Genomic DNA, 21,111 nt, shown 5'->3' with positions numbered 1-21,111 from the left:
CAGTTAATCTGGCTCCTTAATGTGAGTGCAAAGTATGCCATTATTAAAATTTGTTTTATAGGTTACACTATGAGGCTTTCTTCTTTTTTGAGTTGAGCTTTGGTTTAAAGTAGAATGTTATGTCACCTACTGTGAAAAACCTGCAAATCCATTAAGTACACATACACAGCCATCTTGGATCCCAGATTGTTTTAAAACTTAATTGGAACCTCGTAATAAGAGTCTAGTTTTAATGTAAGAAAACAACCATTGGGAATTCCTGGTGACGGTCCTATGTGTGCCTTTCTGGATTTTGTATATTAAATGTTAAATATTTTGCACGGGTTACATTCAGAAAACATAGTCTGGGACAACATGATCCCATATATTATAACCTTAGTAAAACAAGAATATAACAATCCTTCAGAACAGTTCCTACAGACTAAAAATAAAATCAGTATGAATATGCATTACCACCTGTTTATCAAGAACATCTATATCATGGTAACCAGTGTTTCCCATATACAAAAGAACTGCCAAAAAAAAAAAATACCATACACATATTTATCTATCTGGGGGGGGGCTCTTTCCTGGCCAAAATATGACCCTCTAAGGTTAGGAGACAGCTAAAAAAAAGAAGCGATTTATAGAAAGGGCCTCAGGATGTCAGAGCTCAACAACTCAATCCAAGGAGACCACATTACCATATACTTAAGATAGCATTCATGTATATTCACCGTTAATTCCTCCATTCTCCTCAGATGATTCAGTTCCACTACCAACTTTTTAACTGCCTCCCGCCCGCTTTATAAACAAATGACGGCCGGTGGGATCATCTCATGTTCGTCACCCAGTCTAACGAGATCATGTGCACGACTATCGCGGGCGTGTAGTGTCCCTGGGACACGGCGCAACCCCAATCTCAGTAAAGAGCCAATGATGCGGCTCTTTACCCAAGTGATCAGCTGTGTCCAATCACAGCTTATCACATGTAAACAAGGAAGTGCCGTTTATCGGCTCTTCTTGTCTCACACTGACAGCCCCAACAGTGCCCGTCAATGATGCCAATATGTGCCCATCAGTGATGCCAATGTGTGCCTATCAGTGAGCCCATTCTGTGCCCATCAGTGTTGCAAGTCAGTGCTGCCTTTCAGTGTCAATCAGTGCCGCCTATCCGTGCCACCTCTCATTGCCGTTAAGTGCTGCCTATCAGTGCTGCATTAAGGGTGCCACCTCATCGGTGCCCATCAGTGCCCATTAGTGCAGCCTCATAAGTGCACATCAGTAAAGGAGAAAAGTTACTTATTTACAAAATTTTCTGACAGAAAACCTTTTTTTCAAAATTTTCCGCCTTTTTTTAAATACCGCCATAAGAAAGTTCTATTTGTGAGGAAAAAATGGTAAAACATTCAATTGGGTACAGTGTTGCATGACCGCACAATTGTCATTCAAAGTGCGACAGCTTAAACTTGGCCTGGGCAGGAAGAGGATAAAAGTGCCCTGTAGGTAAGTAGTTAATAGTGGGAGCGACCATCGAAAAAGTGTGGAGGGCATGGGTAGAGTCTTCTGATACTGTGCGGTAGATGCCGTTTGTAATCTGCCTTGATACTGACCACCTAATTGAGTGATGTTTCCTTGATGTGTGAGCTGGGAGCGGGGACGACTGGGCGTTGGTGCGCCGGGGTTCAGTCGTTCCGGGTCCCATGGTCCTGACTTTTTCAGAAGGAGTCCGGTTGAGTTTAGGGGTTGGGTTGCCAGGGTGGGGGGAGGGGATTTTACTGTTTTGCTGTTTGTATGTGACTCCCCCATGTTGGGGTGAGCTAGTCCATTGTTTTTGTATGTTTTGCTTGTGTGAAAACTTTAATAAAAAGAATTTTACAAAAAAAAAAAAAATAGTGGGAGCGACCTGAGTATTTCAATGTCTATTAATAAGTATTCATGCCGTGTTGGAGAAAGCAGTCCCTTTTAGATACCCCCTTGGAGCCTGGATAAATAGAAAGTAAAGCTATTTCCGAAGACTTCTGATATGGCGTGCCAGTAACAAGGGAACAAATTTCAAACACAGACTCCCAAGATGGTTTAATCAGGGGACAAGTCTACCATATGTAGATCATCGTCAATCCAACCGCCCCCCCCCCCCCCCCGCGAATTTTGTGCAGCCTCGCTGGACATCTATTCCACCTGGTTAATATTTTATAGCTCTTCTTCTGTATATATGTTGAGAGAGTTGATTTGAAAGTTAGAAAGAATGGTTTCTTCCAGTCTTTGGCAGTGATTATATGGCCCAGTGCTCTCTCAATCTCTGGTGTAGTATGGGCAAAAGAACATGAGATGCATGAGATAACAATGTTTCATATATTTTGGAGATAATATAAGAGCACTCTGCATTCCCAATACAAAGAGACTTGAATGGAGTGAAGTCCCTATAAAGTGAACCTATTTTACATAAATGTACACTATATTACCAAAAATATTGGGACGCCTGCCTTTACACGCACATTAACTATAATGGCATCCCAGTCTTAGTCCGTAGGGTTCAATATTGAGTTGACCCACCCTTTGTAGCTATACCCGCTTCAACTCTTCTGGGAAAGCTGCTCACAAGGTTTAGGAGTGTTGCTATGGGAATCAAAGTATGAAAAAGTGCAGCGCTAAATGTGATACAAATTCAAATCAAATGAATATATCAAGTAAATGCACAGAAATGGTGATTAAATACCATATAGCAAATAATAAAGTGCAATGTTCAAAAAATCCACATATAGGAATCTGTAGATAAACAGTTTCCTGAATGTGCATTTTTTGTGGACTGCACTGTTGTACAGTCATGTTTGAACAGGAAGGGGCCATTCCCAAACTGTTCCCACAAAGTTTGGAGCATGCAATTGTCCAAAATGCCCCCCTCCACCAAATGATTTGGACCAGTGCGCAAAGCAAGGTCCATAAATACATGGATGAGTGAGTTTGAGGTGGAGGAACCTGACTGGCCTGCACAGAGTCCTGACCTCAACCCGATAGGACACCTTTGGGATGAATTAGAGCGGAGATTGCGAGCCAGGCCTCCTCGTCCAACATCAGTGCCTGACCTCACAAATGCGCTTCTAGAAGAATGGTCAAACATTCCTATAGACACGCTCCAAACCTTGTGGACAGCCTTTCTAGAAGAGTTGAAGCTGTTATAGCTGCAAAGGGTGGGCCAACTCAGTATTGAAACCTATGGACTAAGACTGGGATGCCATTAAAGTTCATGTGCGTGTAAAGGCAGGTGCCCCAATACTTTTGGTAATATAGTGTATATAGAAATGTTGAAGCTGAAAATAATGGAGCCATCGGCTCAGGTAGTTACACTCTGTGGTCACTTTTGCATTTAAAGTGCCTTTCTGGATTAATATTTGTTCTTGAAACTTTAAATTCAACACTTGTCATGGATAGGTTTACATGGATCATGAGTGAACACAAACTTATATGGACTTGATGTTTTTATTGATTGGTTCACATTGGTTGCACTTTTTTATCAATCATTCATGGAAAAGTTTACATGGATCAGGTGTGAATATGAATTTATATGTTCTTTATTTATGTTTATTGATTGGTTGTGCATTATAAACACACTGCTTTACATCAGTTGTTTTTTTATTGATTGTACTTTGCATTGACTTTGCAGACACATTGTCTGCATTTATGGCCAGTTTGCAGCACAATAGAGTTAATTTATTTAGAGACACGTAAAACTTGATACATTTTATTCCTTATTTTTTTTTTTTTTTTTTTTAGCACAGTACGTTTTATGCACAATATTTACTACACACACTAAGGCTCGGGTCACACTATTGCGATGCGGGAAGGCTGCGAATTCGCAGCCTTTTCCCGCATCGCACACGCACCCCCGGCAGTTCACACTGCCATATGCGATACGCTGGGGGTGTCAATGTAATCTTAACGACACCCCCAGTTTGATCGCATATCGCAGTGCGATCGTGCAGTTCGCACAGGATGGGATCGCACAAGTGTGAACCGCTGTGCGATCCGATCCTGATGCGGCTGCAAAAATGCCTCCTGTGCGTGTTTGCACCGGGTGCGATGCGAATTTAGCCATACAAACTGTATGGCTAAACTCGCACCGCACAGCTGATCGCATGTAATGTCGGAGCAGTGCGCTCCGACATTACATGCGAACCCGGCACTCGCATCAGTGTGAACCGGGTCTTAGTGTGCTTGCAGCTTATTATTGTTCTTGATGCACAGACCTTTCATTTATACACTGCTCAAAAAAATTAAAGAAACACTTTGAAAACACATCACATCTCAATGGGGAAAAATATCATGCTGGATATCTATACTGACATGGACTGAGTAATGGGTTAGGAACAAAAGGATTCCACAACGTTTGATGGAAACTAGAATTACCACCGTACAGAGGGCTAAACTCAAAGACGACCCCAAAAATAAAAGTGAAACAATGATGCAGCAGGCTAGTTCATTTTACTGAGATTTCATTGCTGCAACTCAAAATGTATTGCCCCTGCATGCTTGTATGCATGCCTGACAATGTCAGGGGAATGCTCCTAATGAGACGACGGATAGTGTCTTAGGGTATTTCCTCCCAGATCTGGACCAGGGCATCACTGAGCTCCTAAACAGACTGAGGTGCAACCTGGCGTGGTCAGATGGACCAAAACATCATGTCCCAGAGGTGTTCTTTTGGATTTAGGTTAGGTGAGCATGGAGGGCCATTCAATGTTATCAATTCATTCATTCTCCAGGAACTGGCTGCATACTCTCACCATATGAGGCCGAGCATTGTGGTGCACCAGGAGAAACCCAGGACCCACTGCACCAGCGTAGGGATTGACAATGGGTCCAAGGATTTTATCCCAATTCCAAATGGCAGTCAGTGTGCCATTGTCTAGCCTGTAGAGGGCTGTGCGTCTCTCCATGGATATGCCTCCCCAGACTATCACTGACCCACCATCAAACCGGTCCTGCTGAACGATGTTACAGGCAGCATAACTTTCTCCACGGCTTCTCCAGAACCTTTCACGTCTGTCATATGTGCTCAGGATGAACCTGCTCTCATCTGTGAAAAGCACAGGGCACCAGTGGTGGACCTGCCAATTCTGGTGTTCAATGACAAATGCCAATCAAGGTCCATGGTTGCCGGGCAGTGAGCACAGGGCCCACTAGAGGATGTGCGGCCCTCAGGTCACCCTCATGAAGTCTGTTTCTGATTGTTTGGTCAGAGACATTCACACCAGTGGCCTGGTGGAGGTAATTTTGTAGGGCTCTGGCAGGGCAGTGCTCTTTCTGTTCTTCCGTGCACAAAGGAACAGATACCAGTCCTGCTGATGGGTTGAGGACCTTCTATGGCCCCATCCAGTTCTAGAGTAACTGCCTGTCCCCTGGAATCTCCTCCATGCTCTTGACACTTTGCTGGCAAACACAGCCAACCTTCTGGCAATGGCACGTAATTATGTGCCATCCTGGAGGAGTTAAACTGCCTGTGAAACCTCTATAGTGTCCAGGTATTGCCTCATGCTAGCAGTAGTGACACTGACCCTAGCCAAATGCGAAACTAGTGAAAAACAGTCTGAAAAAGTGAGTAGGGAAAAAAAATTTCAGTGGCCTCCACCTGTAAAACCATTCCTGTTTTGCGGTTGTCTCATTGTTGCTCATCTAATGCACCTGTTGTTAATTTCATTAACACCAAAGCAGTTGAAACTGATTAACAACCCCTTCCGCTACTTAACTGACCAGATCAATATCCTAGGACAGTGATGGCGAACCTTGGCACCCCAGATGTTTTGGAACTACATTTCCATGATACCTATGCACTCTGCAGTGTAGTGTAGCATCATGGGAAATGTAGTTCCAAAACATCTGGGATGTCAAGGTTTGCCATCACTGTCCTAGGAGTTTAATTGAATTGATGCTGTACTGATTAAAAAATGTTCCTTTTCATTTTTTTGAGCAGTTTTTTTTTCAGTTAAAAGAGGTTAGTGAACTACTGACATGAAACTGAAAGTAATTTCTGCTGTGAACTTTTAGGATGAATTGTTCTATAGTACCTGCTGCTACAGATGTCAATAAGGGATTTTTTTTTTGCTGTTTGCTAAGGATAGGCAAATATTTGAATGTCCATAGCCTGGCCAATAATCTATTTTAAGTACTGCCCACAAAATGTAATAAATTGTCATGTATGTGTTGCTATTACTACTTTATTCTATCTACTGCATTTTGCCAGAATTACTGCTTTTGTACACTAATATGGCCTGAAAAACTACAAACATTTCTTTACCATCCCTGATAACTCATAACTCAACAGCTCATAACCAACATCACTAGTTCTTAATGAATCAGTCAAGTGGTGACAGTAGGGTGTGGAAGTAAAAGGTCGTACTAAAACATGAACATCTGTGACAAAATTTAATTGATGTATATTTATGGGATAAACTGATGTCTCAAGCATATTTAATAGCCCAAAAGATTGTGGATCCTAAATATTATTTAGATTTTAACTAAATATATAATCCAGAGGATAGTAAGTATGTATACATACTGCAAAAGCTTTTCTGTAAACTTGACCTTAAAGAAATCTTTTTAAGTTTTTAATGTAAAAATGAATACATGCCTAATAGTAAAGAAACACAAGATACCTGCTATTACATTTCAAATCAAGAAAAGCCTCATTTATTTCTGGTTGCAACTAGTTTTACTTTGTATTGCCAATTCCCTGTCTTGTGAGACTGCTGTTTTTTTATTACAGAGAATTCATCATTGTACTCACCAAAGGTATCACTAGTGCCAGGCACCTGAGGCACATGCCCCCCATCTTTTGCCTGGTGCCCTGGGTCTCAATGTCACCACCACCTCTGATCATTTCTCCACTGCTCTAGCTGCATAATATGATGCTTCAGGGCAGTCAGTTCTGTTCAGACCCAAGAAGGCCTTAAGCAGGGCGCAGCTTGTTATGCTACTGTTCCTCAGGGCTGCTGTTTTCCCCCTGGTAGGAGTGGGGGAGTGGGGAAGTGGGAAACTGAAGAAGTTGGATGCCCTTCTGCCTGCCATACCACCATTGGGAATTAAGAGAGAAAAGGGATGGGTGGTGTGTGTGTCTTAGTGTCCATGTGTGAGTTTGTATTTACTTTTGACCCCTGCAGGTTGTATATTACATATTCCTGACCCCTGCACTCAGTACATTATATACTCCTGACCTCTGTACTCTAGGCTGTACAGTATATACTGCTGACATCAGTTAGGCTCTTGTTCAGTTTAACTATTCCCCTTTAAGCTGCTTCCACTGTAAGTTGTGACTTCTCCACACCCAGGTTTCTGTTCTTTGGGCTGCAAACGTTACTTTCTTTGTGTTCCCAGGTCTTACACAATCCTGCCAAAGAACCTGTTACCCACCCTTTCCAGATGTCTGCTTTAAGACAGGATATTCACTTTTCTAACTTAAACCAGTTGTGACCATTGTGTGTGTTACACACCAGAAAAATGTATCTAAGTATGCAAGAAGTGTGTAGCACCTTCTAGCCCTTATTCCTGTTGCTGCCCCACCATTCATATTAGCAGGCAACTTCTGGCTGTCATAATGAACTGGAAGTTATGTAAATACAACCACTGTTATAGCAGCTGTCAGAAAATGGATCTCTTGGCTCTGTGTATTTAAACACTGTTCAGACCAAATTTAGAGATACAAATTAACGTTGTTACTTTTAAATTGATACTGTTTTATTCATATACAGCTCAAATGGATGAGCTTCGATCTGCCTATGCCTATTAAAGCAACCTGACAAGTTAAAAAGAAACAGTTTTTCTCTTTCGTTCATTGACAGATACAGCTCCTGATCTTCATGACCATTGGGTTATTCTGCCCCCTACAGGTGTAGGGCACTAGGCAAAAAGAATCGGGCTAAGCCTATGGTCAGTCCCAGGGGGTATACTCCCTTTTTCTGCTATAGTTACACTGCCTAGTCAGGAGTAAGGACCTAGTTCCTTGCTGGGATCTCTGGTCCTGGCAGTTTTTCTTTTTAGATATAAATTGTTCTCCTGTGATCACCCAAGTCTGGTCAGCAAGTGTGCATAGATCTCAGCTCTGCACTAGGTCAGCCGCGACATAGCCCCATCGGACGGGGGCTGGCCTGCAAGTTCAACCCCTCACGAGGTCGTATGTGACCTGGTCTCGGTCCGAATCGCAGCGTTCCTCATGGCCGACAGTCCCCCCATTTCGATGGAGAGGAGGTTCTGTCTGGAGAGGTGCCGCCTGGTTCCTGGTATTGTGAGTAGCTGTCCCTCCTGGAGGGTTTTGGGGTGGACGTGGGTGCCTCCTTGGGATGGTCTGACCCCGGGTTCCCTTCCTTCCCAGCAGAAACCCCCCTTCATCCGGCCCCCCATCCTACCCCCCCTCCACCAATGCTGGGGCTGTGTGGGTGGTCTGTTCCACCTCCTGGGGTGGGGGCAGGGTGCTATTCTGGTGATGGGGGCCGGGGGGTTGCACCGCCAGCCACCGGATAATCTGCTGTGCGGGGGGATTGTACCTGGTGGGGGCTCCTGCCAGGGCCCTCCCTCCTGCCTGGGCCTGTCCTTGAGGCCTAGGGATCCCTCCTAGGTCGCTGGGAGCCTCATGATGCCGCACAGGGCCACCATTTTGCTGTAGCCTGTGTGTTTCTGTGCACAGCGGCCATATTTGTGTAGTCTGGTGGCCATTTTGCGGTGGTTTGCCATTGAAAATAGCAGCGGCCATGACAGTGGAGCCCTGTGGGCAGCGATTTTGGTGGTGGGAGCCCCTCCTCATCCCCTGGTACTGACTCCCGCATTTTTTCTGTTCCTGGTCGTTGCACGTGGAGTACAGATTATCCTGGTGGCTGCAGGTGCCTCTTTCTGCGGGTCCCATTGGTGACTCATGGAGTCTTTGGAGCACACCTCCCCACCTAATCCCCTCTCTGAGGCTGCGGGACCCTCCTGACAGCGGTCCTGAAGTCCTTTGTGTCCTGGGTGGAGGTGGCTTTTGGGCGATGGGCTAGCAAAAAGCACCCCTTGCCTTCCCCTGCCTCACCGTCTCATCAGATCCTGAAACTGATTTGTCCGCCGCAGACATGGGTCACCCTGCTGGGTCTGCGACCACACGCCCGGAATGCTCAGATAGTGAAGATAATTCCTCCACGTCTGCGACCGCACACAAAAAGGCGCTGGTTGATGCACTAATTGTATCTATGCATGAGACCCTGAAGATGGAGGACGGAGCTGAAGCTACGACGGAGGCGGAGGTACCCTTTGGCACTCACAAGCCATCCAGAGCAGCAAAGGTGTTTCCTTTCCCCGCCTTTTTTGACAGAATTGTCGCTAATGAGTGGGGACGACCAAATTGTCCCAGTGGGGTTCCTAAGCGCTTTACTAGGTGTTACCCCTATGAGGAATCCCTCATTTAGAAGTGGACTGTGCCACCGGTGGTGGACCTCCAGTTACCAGATCGAACAAGGCAACCATGATTCCGGTTGAAGAGTCCCCGGCCTTTAAGGATTCGACTGACAGGAAAGCAGAGACTGTGGCCCGCAATATTTACACTTAGGCTGGTTCGGCACTGAGGCTGGTATTCACCTTTGCCCTGATGTCGTAGATTCTGACCGAGTGGGCTAAGCTTTTACGCTGTGACCTGGAGGGAGAACAGCTCCCCCCTGCCTTTGCTGAGCTGGCGGACCAGCTGGTCCAGGGGCTGCAGTTTATCTGTGTTGCCTCTTTGAATGCGACTCCCCTAGTGGCTCACCTCTTTGTTTCGGAAGTGGTCCTTCGGCGTATCTTTTGGCTTAATTGCTGGTCTGCGGACCAGACTTCTAAAAAGGCCTTGACTGATCTCCCCTTTCAAGGGGATTGCCTGTTTGGGGCTACCATGGGTGACATCATTAAAGGTCTCACAGGGGGAAAGAGTACTTTTCTCCGGCAAGCTACTAAGGGCAAGGAACCTCGTCATAGAGGTGGGCCCTCCTTCTCGGCTCATAAGAAGTTTTTCCGTCCCGGAAGGGTCAACTAACAAGGGCTCAAAGCTATTCAGGGCCTCCTCTGGAGGATCCAAACGAACCTGGTCTGGCAAGCCGAGAGCTGGCTTCTCCAGACAAGGCTCCTTCAGCATGAAGGTGCGCCCTCACCCGTATCAGAGGTAGGTGGATGTCTTCGCTGGTTTCTGGACCCGTGGATTTTCCTGGTACAAGACAAGTAGGTCCACAAAGTCATTTGGTCCGGCTACAAGATCGAGTTTCACTCTTGTTCCCCAGCAAGGTTCTTTCCTTCCAACTTGCGCCTGTCCCCGGACCGTTTACAGGGTCTGTTTGGGGTGGTATGAGACCTGGTACTTCAAGGGGTTATTGTCTTGGTTCCGACTTTGTAACGTTTTCAGGGTTTTTACTCAAACATGTTTATCTTGGACCTCAAGGCGCTTAACTGCTTTGTGCGGGTGCAGAAATTCAGGACGGAGTCCATTCGCACATTGGTGGCATCCCTGCATTAGGGGGATTTTCTTGCTTCTATTGACATCAAGGATACTTACCTTCACATTCCAATATGTGCCGATCTCCAGCGCTTCCACTGCTTTGCCGTGGGATAGGAGCATTATCAGTTTGTGGCGCTACCCTTTGGTCTCGCCTCTGCTCCTCGGGTCTTCACAAAAGTGTTTGCCTCGATGTTGGCTTTGTTACGCCAACAGGGTATTGCTGTAATGGGCTACTTGGACAACGACCTTCTGCGAGCAGAGTCTCCTGCTCTGGTGGAAAACCTGGAAATCACCATACGAACTCTGAGGGAGTTCGGCTTGATTCTGAATTTTAAGAAGTCTGCTCTGGTTCTGTCTACACAGCTGGACTAGCTGGGTCTGACTCTGGACTCGGCCTTAGCAAGAGTGCTCCTTCCTCTAGACAAACAGCAGCAATTGCAGGCTGCAATTTCGTCTCCTGCTTTCCCCTTTTAACACTCCCTAGCCCCCCCCCCCCTCCCGATATACTCCTGTCCATGACAAAGGAATGATGAGAAGAGTGTAGAATTTAGTGAGCATAGATTATGTACAAATACTTGGTGTGATGGGTTATTTTCAGTAATGTGTGTGTCATTATTTTTCTCTTTTTTTTTTTTTTTTTGCTTATAGTGACGTTGTCTTATGGGCGGTGCTGTTTTTCCCAGATGTTGCCATAGCATATAATGAGGATGCCCTGATGTGGGAGGGGACATCAAAGGACAGATATTTCTTGTCCCCATGTGTCCAGAGCAATGTTCCCTGTAGGCCTTTTGGGGGCCGACTTCCTGTTTAGGAGTGGTTGGTTCCGGAGAGTCCGAGCGGTGAAGGACCACGTGCTCATGCGCGACAACAGGGCCATATAGGATACCAGGTTTGCGCAGCGTACTGCGCATGCGTGAGGTGTTTGACGGACGTGCTGCAAACTGCGCATGCGCAATGCGATTGCGCTGTGACGGTGTGTGGGGTCGCAGTGCATTGCGCATTCGCAGTGGACGTCAATCGGCCATCCTCAGAGGAGGAGCACCCATACAAATAGAGACATGAGCACAGTGTAATTTGAGCCTCTGAAGCAGCCGAGACACTCGGCGAAACCGGTCAGACGGGAAGCAACCTGACCATTGGTCTCCCCCCTTCTTTCCAGCAAGGACTCATTTGAGACTTCCAGGCACCATTAATATCTTGTGGAAACTGTTCTTCTATCCGATGGAAGGAAGCCTCTTCGAAGGATGAGTATCGTTTAAATACTTTAACCTTGCATTTTGGATAATCACATGGAAGGAGCACAAGTTATGCTTATTGATTGACTGTGTTCCCCTTGGAGGAGGCTGCACCCATGACGTATGCTCACAGGAATAATAAAACAAGGAGATAGTGAACTATCTGGAGGAAGGGATACAGTGGTGTGACATACCATACACAAGTTCGGGAGAATTGAGGCAATACCATTCTCTTTCATTATGCAATTGTTTGCCTTAATTTGAGCGGTTACACAAATAAATGGAAGTCTGTAAGCCCTAAGGAGTTGAACTATGAACACATAAGTATATGTCCGTGTGAGGGAGATGGGGGCACTACCTGGTTGGTATACCGGGGGACACGGTTGTGTCTCATTTTCTCCTCTGGACCACGGAATTTGAATCTGACAATTTAACCCCTTATGCTTGCCTCTTTCTCTCTTTGCTTTGCTTGCACCAGTATGAATATTCATTTACCAATGGAACTATTCAAGTTTTAGAATTGAATTCATTACTCAGATTATCCTTCAATTTGGGACCCTCAGTCCACTGATCTACTATTGAGTGATCAAAATCACACTAAGGATAGAATTGTCTTGTACAATTTGGGGTTGAAGTAAAAAGGGGGGAGCCAATGGCGGGTATATGTTTTTAAACCATATATATTGTGGAGTGTGAATGTTTGTTAATTTTTTAAAATGTATATGTAATTAAAGATGATGATTTACACATTGAAACATAATCATACGCACCACTTCCCTTTATTGACACAGAATATGATATCTATGGTTTAGTATAAATGATATAGTATAGTTGCCACCTTGACAGAGGGTTGAGATCCGAAGGAAATTGCCCTGCATGCCTTGGATGTGGTCCAGGCAATTAGAATGTACCTGGCAGCTACAGAGTCTTTTAGCAAGTCAGACTCATTATTTGTGCTCACAGATGGGCCTCGGTAAGGGTTGTTCGCTTCCTCTGCGACCATTTCCAGATGGATCAGACAGACGGTTATTCAGACCTATTCCATCAGGGGTCAGGTTCCACCTTTCCCTGTCAAGGCGCACTTAACTTGGGCACTCAGTACCTCCTGGGCTTTCCATCATCAGACGTCAGTGAAGCAGGTTTGCAAGGAGGCCACCTGGCTGTCAGTGCATTTTCACAAAGTTTTATAAACTGGATGTGTTGACATCTCCGGATGCTTCTTTTGGCCGCAAAGTTTTGCAGGCTGCTGTTTAGAGGACCTGATCCTCTTTGAGGGTTTATTGTTTTTTTCAGGTGGGCTCCAGTTGTTTTAGGTTGAGCTTCTGTTACCTGGTTGGCTACTAATTAGCCTTGGGAATTTTTTTTTTTGCTGTCCCCCCCCCTCATGTGTAACACTGCTTTGGGACGTCCCAATGGTCATGAAGATCAGGAGCTGTGTCCGTCAATGATCGAAAGAGAAAATGGGATTTTTGACTTACCGTAAAATCCATTTCTCTGATGTTCATTGACGGACACAGCAACCACCCCTATGTGGAGTTGTAATTCTTCTGATACTGCTGATAATAAAACTGAGTACCATCAGAGAAATGGATTTTACAGTAAGTCAAAAATCCCATTTTTTTAAAATGCTTTTCAATTCAAACCTTTGCTCACCCTTGTTTATTTTACCCTAATTAGCTCTATTCAACTCCTTCCACTTAGCTAATTTTTTCCTTCTGATTTTCCAATGCTTTGTACCAGAATCATATTGTTAGTGTCATCTTGAACTGGACAAATTCTAGAAATAAAGGTATATTTTTATGTTTTTTAAACTAACACTGATTCACTATGGTGACTAGTGGTCACTAGATGATTCGCATTCACCTGGACAAATAAAGGCATACGGGTACATTAGAACAGCTGCAAAGCCTGTACAGCACAATGACAGGAGCTGCAGTTGTTTGCATTTATCTACACATTCAATTTTTAACCACTTCCTGCAAATACATCACCTCGGAGAAGTGGTTTTACCGGGATGATGCCTGCAGCTGCAGGCATCATCCAGTTACTGTTCTTTAGAGCTGGCAGTTGGCTTTCAGAAGAACAGCCGATGCGGCTCAGGAGCCGCTCAGCCGTTATCCCAGCGAGCTCAGTGATTAGGTCTCCAATGTATTAACCCGGAAGCGGTGTCATGACACCACTTCCAGTTTACTCGGCGGCTAACGGCGCCAAATTTAATAAACTGTCAGTATTCAAAAATGCTGATTTCGGCATTTTGAATACTTTGAAGTGCAGTGGAGGGGTCTGGGGTCTTTTAGACCCCCAATCCCTCCATAAAGAGTACCTGTCACTGCCTATTAACTGTCACAAGCAATGTCTGCTCAGAGTGGACATGATTGCTCAGTTCTCAAGCTTAAAGCTGGTGGGAGACAGATGCAGATCATACTGATACTGCAGCAGAGAGAAGAGTATGTGTGTTTGTAAGTCCACACTTGTCCTTTAAATCTCAAAGATGTTTCTAAAATTGACTGCATGTTAAACGGTTAGTCATCAAAAAGTAATATTTCTATTTTAAATGCATGCTGATTTATGTCTGTATGGAGTTCCATTCACATTTCCAAGTACTCATGTGAAAGCAGGTTTGTTTTTGCTTATCCTGTAGATTCTTCCTTAATATAACATTGGCAAAGTGTGTCCATTTATTGAGCAGTTAAAATAGCACGGTTAATTTAAATGTATGTTTTATAGTTTTGTGATTTACATTGTGGTTTGTAAATCATTTTTTAAATACGTCCTCAGAAACTTGGGGTTCAAAGTCACAAAGCCTTCTTTAAAGAGGTTGTAAACTCACCTTAAAGACTTTAACCTATAGGTAAGCCTATATTAAGGCTTACCTATAGGTGCTATAAATATCTTCTAAACTTGCACTGTTTAGGAGATATTTACATTGCATGCAGCCGATGACGTCATCGGCGCATGCGCTCTGAAGGAACGGCCACCCGTGCCGTTCCTTTAGAGCCCTATGCCGTTCCTTTAGAGCCCTATGCCGTGAACGGCTGTAATCGCGCCCCTGGCCAATCACATAGCCGGAGGACGCGAACGAGGAAGCAGGACGGCCGGATATGTCGGCCGCCCTGTCACTGAGTGGGCCGCACTGCGGGGGCTTCGTTTTAAGGTAAGTATTTCATAATGAGCTAGTATGCGATGCATACTAGCTCATTATGCCTTTGTCTTTACAGGTCTTTTTTTCTCATTTTTTTTATGAGGGTTTACTTCCTCTTTAATGAGCCATATGGCCCTGAATGGGTTTTGCAGACATGGAGACATGTCTGCACACATTCAAATATTTGCCATGGTTATCTAGACACATTGAATAGGTTTGCATAATATTGTGATATATCAACAAAACTCCGTTAACAGTGCACTCTAAATGGCAGCAACTCATCCCAGATTTATCAGTTGAGGATTAGGAAGAAGCTTGTTCCTCACATCTACATGTGTCTCCAGCCATTAACAATAAGTTAACACAACTCTATATGATACATCAATCATATCTCACCCCAGTGGGGTTACATGCTTTGCACCGCATACCCACCCCTAACTGTACTAGGTGTAATTACACGGGTGCTGACTTTGCTCATATTATGTGGGTAAGCCCAGTTAAAGCTAGGTATTGGAAGTAGGTGACTGACATTCTCTCCTTTTGTCTATCAGTATCTGTACCTTGCACCCCAATAATATGTCTTCTAAAAATTTTGGATGAGGAGCAGTGGCAGAGGTATGATCGATTCATGCTGAGGGAGACACTGTTTTTGGCCCAAAAAACTATTGCAGTTAAATGGATGCAACCTTCCCCCATCAAGAGTTTAGAAAAAAATATTGTGATATTTAACATAGCTCATCGAAGGTGGCTTTCCTTTCAGAATCAACGTTTTCTATGGGATATGGATATCTATGGGTTTTCTATGGATACAAAATACTCCCACAAATGCAGGTCATTGATTTGCAACCAAGATTTGTTAATTTGCACACACAAAGTATTTTTCCTAACAAATTAATTTAAGACTATGTTGCAAAAATGCATACACCCCAACAAAAGTCCTAGAAGCAAAGCTAAATTTTAGACAGCAGTATCCTAATAAACAAGAATTCAACTACAGGTGAGTCTAATTATTTAATAAACAGGTGTCCAGCAGACAGTTGATTATAAAAGGGTGTTACTTAACAAAGAAAATCCCTCCCATTTCATGCTTTCAGCAATGGCACCACATGGAGGAGAAATGTCACAATGCCGGAGATAAATAATAATTTCTTTACACAACAAAGGTGAAGGCTACAAGAAGATCAGCAAAGATTTACTTATCAGTCAGAATACTGTAGCAAAGGGGATACAAACATTTAACAAAGATAGAACTGCAACCATCTCAGAGATGTCCAGGCCGCCCACCAAAGTTAACACCTCGACAGGAGCGTCTTCTGATGAGAAGGGTTGAAGAAAATTGCCATGCAAGTTCACTGCAGTTAGATAAAGAAGTAGAAAGCCAAACTGGGGTGATTGTTTCCCGGGACACAATACAGCGTACACTGCAGAGGAATGGCATGCATGGGTGTTGTCCATGAAGGAAGCCTCTCCTGAAACCCATGCAAAAAAAAGCCCACCTAGAATTTGCCCTGGCCCATGCTGAAAAAGAAGACTACTGGGACTCTGGTTTTGGAACTGATGGCTTCAAAACTGTATGGCGTCACAAAGGTGAGGAGTACAAAGAAAAATGCAGGTTGCCTACAGTGAAACATGGTGGTGGCAGTGTCCTTCTGTGGGGCTGCATGAGTGCTGCTGGTGTCAAAGAGCTGCATTTCATTGATGGTATCATGAATTCACAAATGTACTGCTATTGAAAGAGAAGTTGCTATCATCACTCCGTGCCTTTGGCCGTCGTGCACTTTTTAACATGATAATGATCCAAAACACACATCTAAGGCCACTGTTGCATTTCTGAAGAAGAACAGGGTGAGAGTGATTCAGTGGCCAAGTATATTTCCTGAGCTGAACCCAATCGAACACCTATGGGGAATTCTGAAGAGCACCACTCTCCATCCAGCATTCAGGCTCTAAAAGAGGTTGTTCTTGAAAAATAGAAAAAGATAGATGTTGCAATATGTCGCCAACTTGTTCATTCCATGCCTAGAAGACTTGGTGCCATCCTTATAAATCATGGAGGTGATACAAAATACTAGATGTAGCGTTTTTTTCGTTGTGGGGTGTATTCCTTTTTGCATCAACTAATTTGATAAAACTGAAGATTTTGTAATCAAAGTTATAATATTAACCTTACTTTCATGTAATGAGCTAAACAAATGTTTTATAAAACTCAGTTTTGTCAAGATTTTGGAAATTGTTCTTGTGTTCATTGACATTTTGATTTAAATCTTACTTTTCAAAAGGGGTGTACTCATTTATGCTAAGCACTGTGCTTGTAAAACACATGGCCATCTTTCAATAGCTCTCCAAATATTGTTAATGACTTGCATCACCTGTAACATAAGCCAAGTCTAAATGTCATATTGCTAAAGACCTTTTTTTATCGCCCATTATTGTTAAGAGATGTTGTCAGAGGGTTCCTTTAATAGTATCTGCAAAATATTTAGAGTGTCAGTTTTCTCACCTAATGCAGTGACTCTGAGCTCAGCATTTGAGAGCTCACTCCTGTGATAAAGGAGGTGAGCAGTGATGACTAGGCCTCACTTAGCAATGTCCTGGGAGTATTCCAGTCAAGGTAAATGGCCTCTGCCTATAGCAAGGCATTACTCAGAGCTGCACAGTTTATTATCTATAGACACCCCCTGTCTGCATGGCAGTTTTTTTTTTGTAAGGGTGATCAAACCCTTTAACTGTAAGAAATCTATCCCCTTCTAGCTGTACATAAATTACAGGACCACTGAAATAACTTTTTTCAGGATCACCTGCAAAACTGAAAACCATTGTTTTAAAGTGCCTGCATTGTGTTTATAGTATATGGAATGTCTTCATGTGCTGCGTATGCTTTATATGTATTTGTTTTGTGTCACTTTGTAGTCACTTCAGAGTTAGTATTGGGGGGCAAAGGAAATTATCTAATTATACCCTTAATTAAAACTATGAAATACAATAAAAATCCTGCATAAGAGACATTGAAATACTGTTTTGTTATTTAATGAATATTGAAATTAAACAAAGATTCTTTCCAATTTACTTTGGTGCTAAAGAAAATTATTATTGTGTGCCTACCACAAATTTGAGGGTCGCATTTGAGGTTGTTAAAAGCTAGTTAGTTATTAAAAACTGTGAATGTATATTTATTCTCATACTATAATGTAGATTATTGGGGCCAACATGTGGTCCAGTGTGCTTTAGACCTTAAATCCAGTCAGGAGCACTGCAGGCGACCCACTGAGTTCCATTGGCTCCTCCTGACTCGAGTTTGTTCAGTGCTGGACATGTTAGATTCCGTGCTCTGCATTAAGCCCAGGAGATGAATGAGCTCCTGGGTATCTGATTCTGGTACAGAGCACTCCACCAACAAACCTTTCTTGGGAGAAAGAATTGTGAGCAGAGAAGGCTGCTAAAGAAAGAGGTCCAGTTGAACTTTTAGAGGGGAATGTTGTTGACTTGAGATAATCACTTTATCCTATTGATAAGGGTCATGTCAGTCAATTGTCATCTCAGGTCTATGACTAATTTTAGGCGTTCACTTTAAATGCATTCTTAGCGTGTCATGTAATTCCTTTTAAGTAGGTGAGGATGATTCAGTAACTTAGTGTGGTATGAAATTGTTTAATTTTGATTGATAAGTTCACCATACACATTATAGTCTAACTACAATCAATGCTAGATTTACCAAATGTAATAGGAGGACCTAACTAAACAATACAATCAATATGTATCTAGTCAGGCAGGCCCCTGCAATACATTGGTAGATCTATAGGAGATTGGACAGTTTAGTTGTAATGTGTGTGGTGAGCTTTAAAATGTTCCATTTAAAACCACCACCCAAATCTTCCGACCCAAAAGCTGTGTGCAGTGACAGGGCTTGTTGTGCTTACAAAGCAGCCATATCTTGCAATTGATATTAACTCTTTTTAAAATTCAACAGTTATGGCTTTAGTAATATACATTTTTCAGTCCTCTAATGTTTAGGGTTTCCAATTGACCCAGTCTGTGTGAATACATTCTTGACATGTCACTACAGCAGTAGTATCATTAAAAGAAAAAATGTCATCAGTCAAAAAGCATTTCTCCCCAATAAATATATTCTAACTTTGTAGCAGCAGGGGCTTGTCTCTGTGAGAAATCATTGCATAATGCCTAGGCATGCATTTTAGGCTGGAAATTGAGGCCTGAACAAAGATGTATGCTCCCATTCCTTTCTAAGGGGGCATGTTCATAACATTTGTAAATAGTGCAAGCAACAATAAATTCATCTCTATATGTTACAAGATACCAGCAATTAATGGTGTGAAATAAACTTACTTGCCTCTGTTTCACTTTTACAAGTCTGATTAGGTTATTTTATTACTTTATTAAAGCTGATCTTCACTGCATCTGAGCACCACAAACCAAAAACACTAGTTAATTAATTTTTAATATTCAAAGCAAACTCCCCCATCTATCCAGGTCTCTATGTTTTACTTTGGTGAGAAATCACTTTGAAAAACATCTCCTAGCATTTCTGGCCATGGCCATCTTGAGTAAGGGCAAATGATTCATGTAGCATTTCTTCCTGCCCTTAGCTCAAGCATGCATGCAAGAGAGTGTGCTGAGCTGTGAAAACCCATCCTCCCCTCCTGAAGACCCCTGGGATGTATGACATAATTTGCTTAGGCATGAAACCAGGAAATAACTAAAGAAATGTAAAAAAGAAAAAAACAAGTTTAAAACAAGTACATATGATATACTTTCCTATATATTTATTGATGCTAGCAGCATGAGGATTACAAAAAATCAGTCTTGATTGGGAGAGTGAAGTTCCACTTTAACCACTTTACCACCGGAGGATTTTCCTGCTTTACGTCCAGGCCACTTTTTGCAACTTGGCACTGCACGACTTTAACTGACAATTGCGCGGTCACGTCCTTTTTTTCCCACAAACAGAGCTTTCTTTTTGTGGTATTTGATTACCTCTGCGCTTTTCATTTTTTGCAATATTAATAAAAAAAGAGTGAAAATTTTGCGAAAAAATTGACATTTTCTACTTTTACAGTTAAAAAATATCCAATATATTCAATTTTTGTCATATATTTAGGCCAAAATGTATTTAGTTACATGTCTTTGAAAAATGTATGTCCTTTTTTTTCCCCACAAATAGAGCTTTCTTTTGATGGTATTTGATCACCTGTGCGATTTTTAATTTTTTTAAAAAAAGAGCGACAATTTTGAAAAAAAAAAAAATTTTTACATTCTGATATATTACATTACCAAAAAAATTATAAATTAAATTTTTTTTAACATTTTAGGCCAATTTGTTTTCTGCTACATATTTTTGGTAAAAAAAATCACAATAAGCATATTTTGCCCAAAAGTTATTGCGTTTACTAACTACAGGAAAGATTTGTAATTTTTATTGTTTATTTTTTTTTACTAGTAATGGCGGCGATCTGTGATTCATTGCAGTGGACAGATCGGACCCCTGACTGACATTTTTGACACTTTTGGGGGTACCAGTAACATTACTACAGTAATCAGTGCTATAAATATGCACTGTTACTATAATAATGACACTGGCAGGGAAGGGGTTAACACTGTTGGTGATCAAGGGGTTAAATGTATGCCTCATGCTTACTGACGTGTGTGGGGGGAGGGGATTATGTGACACAGACACAGATCGCAGGTTCAGCTAAGCTGAATCCTGTAGTCTGTCACAGAGGAGATCCGCCCGCTTTGTTTACACAAGTGGGTGGATTTCCTCACTTGATCCCCGACGATCGGGGAAGAGCGGCGGTGATCACCACCTCTCCTCCCCTGAACCGACTCCCGCTGTGTCTGAATACAGCGGGAGCGAGCCTCCGGCGGTGCACGCGCGCCGCCGAGAGAGGGGAGAGTCTGGTGATGTAGGTCTTCGTCGCCAGACGGTAACGAGCCACTTTGCCGCAGTAGCAGCCCAGTGAGCCGTCAGCAAGTGGTTAAGTAAGAACATTTTGCAATGGTGGGCCTTAAACCTACTTTTCATGGCTCAAATGTTGGAAGAATCCTGCTGAATTGGCTGAAATTCAAGCCTTATGTGTACTTGGCAGTACAACAACCTTCACTTGAAAAATCAAAGCTGGGTTGAAAATTGTGTCCAAACAGTGACTGCATTCAATCAGATGCAGTCACTGTTTGGGTATTCCAAGAGTAACAGGTGGCAGCTGTTGGAATACAATAGCCAGCAGGGGAGATGCCTCCATCCCTGATGTTTATCG

General features: G+C 43.1%; 1 protein-coding gene across 12 annotated transcripts in view; it reads left to right on the top strand.

The window, feature by feature from the left end:
* The window catches only part of PTPRS (protein tyrosine phosphatase receptor type S), a 540,344-nt gene that overhangs the window by 385,349 nt on the left and 133,884 nt on the right, over positions 1-21,111 (top strand). The window lies entirely within an intron of this gene.

Source organism: Pelophylax lessonae (assembly GCF_965119305.1).
Source record: "Pelophylax lessonae genome assembly, chromosome: 1".
Lineage (NCBI taxonomy): Eukaryota > Metazoa > Chordata > Amphibia > Anura > Ranidae > Pelophylax > Pelophylax lessonae.
Note: the sequence above shows the minus strand (reverse complement) of the source record. Positions and strands in the feature narration are given on the sequence as shown.